Source organism: Cavia porcellus, unplaced genomic scaffold, assembly GCF_034190915.1.
Source record: "Cavia porcellus strain 051 isolate PalLab524CR breed Dunkin Hartley unplaced genomic scaffold, mCavPor4.1 scaffold_1, whole genome shotgun sequence".
Lineage (NCBI taxonomy): Eukaryota > Metazoa > Chordata > Mammalia > Rodentia > Caviidae > Cavia > Cavia porcellus.
Genome location: NW_026947484.1, coordinates 110,189,822 through 110,192,375, shown reverse-complemented (window position 1 = coordinate 110,192,375; position 2,554 = coordinate 110,189,822). Strand labels below are relative to the sequence as shown.

General features: G+C 42.9%; 1 long non-coding RNA gene across 1 annotated transcript; it reads right to left on the bottom strand.

The window, feature by feature from the left end:
- Positions 1-346: 346 nt before the first annotated feature.
- On the bottom strand, positions 347-1,915 carry LOC134472137 (uncharacterized). The gene is made up of 2 exons (XR_010042004.1): positions 1,782-1,915; positions 347-989 (listed from the first exon to the last, which is right to left on the bottom strand). It is a non-coding gene; the product is annotated as an uncharacterized LOC134472137 (long non-coding RNA).
- Between the last annotated feature and the right edge of the window lie 639 nt (positions 1,916-2,554).

Genomic DNA, 2,554 nt, shown 5'->3' with positions numbered 1-2,554 from the left:
TTGTCTGCTGGTGAAAAGATGCTGTGGTAGTGTTAGGGTCAGAGGTAACAGCATGAGGTCACAGGATGACAAGAACGTAAAAGGAGAGGTTAAGGCCTTGAAGAAGGTCATAAGCAAAGGAGTTTTCTTTGCAAGACATTTTAGATTTGGACACCAGGAATGCTTCTTTAAGCTTGCTGATATATGATTAATTGACCTGAAAAATTTATCTGTCCTACTCCTATCCTAATTCATTCAAATTCAAGCCTGCATACCTCTGAACCCTTTGAGGTCCAAGATCACCTCTTGCAGATAATCACATGAGGTTAATAATGGTCATCCAAGAAAAATAAAGTCCTTCTAAAAGAAATGTTAAGCGTATTCCTTGTTTATTATTTTAATCAGTCAGGTGCAGCACAATATAAGAAGTAAAACAAGTATCAAGTTGGAATATTTGCCAAGGAAACGTGGAGGGTACATACAAGTTGGAATCCAAAGCCAGTTGAAAGGATTCAGGCAAGACCTGAGTTTTTAGACCATGGAGGGCTTAAAACATCTCAAAATGAGTCTTCTTTGGGACTTCTCAGTCTTTGAGGCAGATCTACAGGAATGATACCTTCTGTACTGCCCCTGAACATTGCTCTTCAAGATTAAGGATCCCCTTCAGCAACAGCCCCAGATTGCTGGCTACTCCCCCCTCCACAGCAGCTGGAGCCCCTCGAGGGCTGGCTGCAACAGCCAGAGCTCTGGTGTCTGTGGTGGTGGGACCTCTGGCGCCTGTGGTGGCTCAGACAGCAGCCACCACCCCCAGAGCTGCAGCAGCCCCCAGAGCTGGAGCCACAGCAGCCCCCAGAGCTGACACTGCAGCAGGAAGAGACTGGGGGGCACTTAGGCGGACACTTTGGGGGGCATTTTGGGGTGGGGCACTTGGGGGTGCATTTGGGAGGTGGTTGGCACTGCTGCTGGTTCTGCTGGCAGGACATCTCCACAGCTGGTCAGATGTTCTGGAGCTGAAGGAGAGTTAAATTCAAGTTAGATGCAGGAAACAGGCCACCCTGCCCGCTCATTCTTTCTATTGAATTTCCACTCTGTGTTTTAGTTTTAGTTTCATTCACCGAAAAAAAAAAATCCCCAGCACTATTTTCCTTACTAGAAAGAGATCATTATTTGACAAATAGAAAATACTATCAAATATCATTATAAAGTGTAAAGCACAGTTTTATGCTAAATATTGAAATTATTCTATATAGTCTAATTCAGAACTGAAATAATTCCTTAGTAGAAAAAATAATATCCTGTAAACATCTTCAATGATTCTACATCCCAGCATTTGCAATCAGAATGAAAAGGGATCGTGGCCATTTCTTGATCTGCTCACGCTATGAAGACAGAAGCTAAGAATAAATGAAGATCTGTGCAGAAGACCCTTGACTCACAGTCCAACTCTCTGATGTTCTCATAAACAGAAACTCTTCCTTGATCTAGAGATTATTTCACTTCTCGTGTTACTTGAAATATTTTCCCAGACCCTTTCTCATAGCCATGTGTGCATTAATCTCCAAAAGATCTCCCTGATCCTATCCTTGTTTGCAGATCTCTGGAATTCTTTTAGAGTATCATTCTCTCACCCTAAGCATTCTAAACAACCAAGGATCTGCCAGGTTCTCAAAGCCCTGGGAAGGAATCAAGACTCCTTCTGTTCTTGAAATAGATCCATAGGCTTTTTGCTTCCAGCCACTCTCCTTCTCTGGACTGTGAATCTCCTTAGAAAATCCCTACTCCTGTTCTCAGTGGACACTTACCGAAGTCAAGGAGCTCAGAGTTTGTGAACACCTCAAGAGGTCAATGCATGGAATGCTGTACCCCTGAATCCTTTTATCTGAGGCTCCACCTCAGCAGGTGAGACAGAAGCAAAACATGAGAGAACCCAACTCCAGTCACCCATATGGTGCTGTAACTGGTGATGACTGAGTGCTCCTCCTTCCATGTTGCTCAGGGCAATTCTACACTCCATGCCAGCTATTTCACCAAGAATTTCTTGATCATCTGATCTTGTTCTTGTAGTAGTTTGATCTCCCAGAACATCTCCTTGTATTTCCTTGGTGGTCTGCTTTGGCATAAAAGTTACAGATGTCTCTAAAGATCCCTGCTCTCTATGTTTAGAACAATCTAAAATAATCAAAGTCACATGAAAATATGCATTTTACCAGATTTTATGTTTGTTTTGATGTATAAATTGAAGAATCCTCTAAATGTCTCTGGTGTGGCCCCTTCTCTCTCTCTCTCTCTCTCTCTCTCTCTCTCTCTCTCTCTCTCTCTCTGTGTGTGTGTGTGTGTGTGTGTGTATTTGTATGCATCTATCCATTCCAGTTAGAGCTTGAATTAGGAGTCGGAAAAACCTGGCTCTGCCGTCTTTCAGCTGTGGGACCTTGCGGGAATCAACCATATTTCTCATTCTGTTTCCTGAATATTACAATAGAAATGATGAGGACTGTCCTCAAAATGTTGTGAGAAATTACTAGACTTATAGAAGATCAGTGCCCAGCCTGTAACATAGTGGCCCCTCATAAACTAT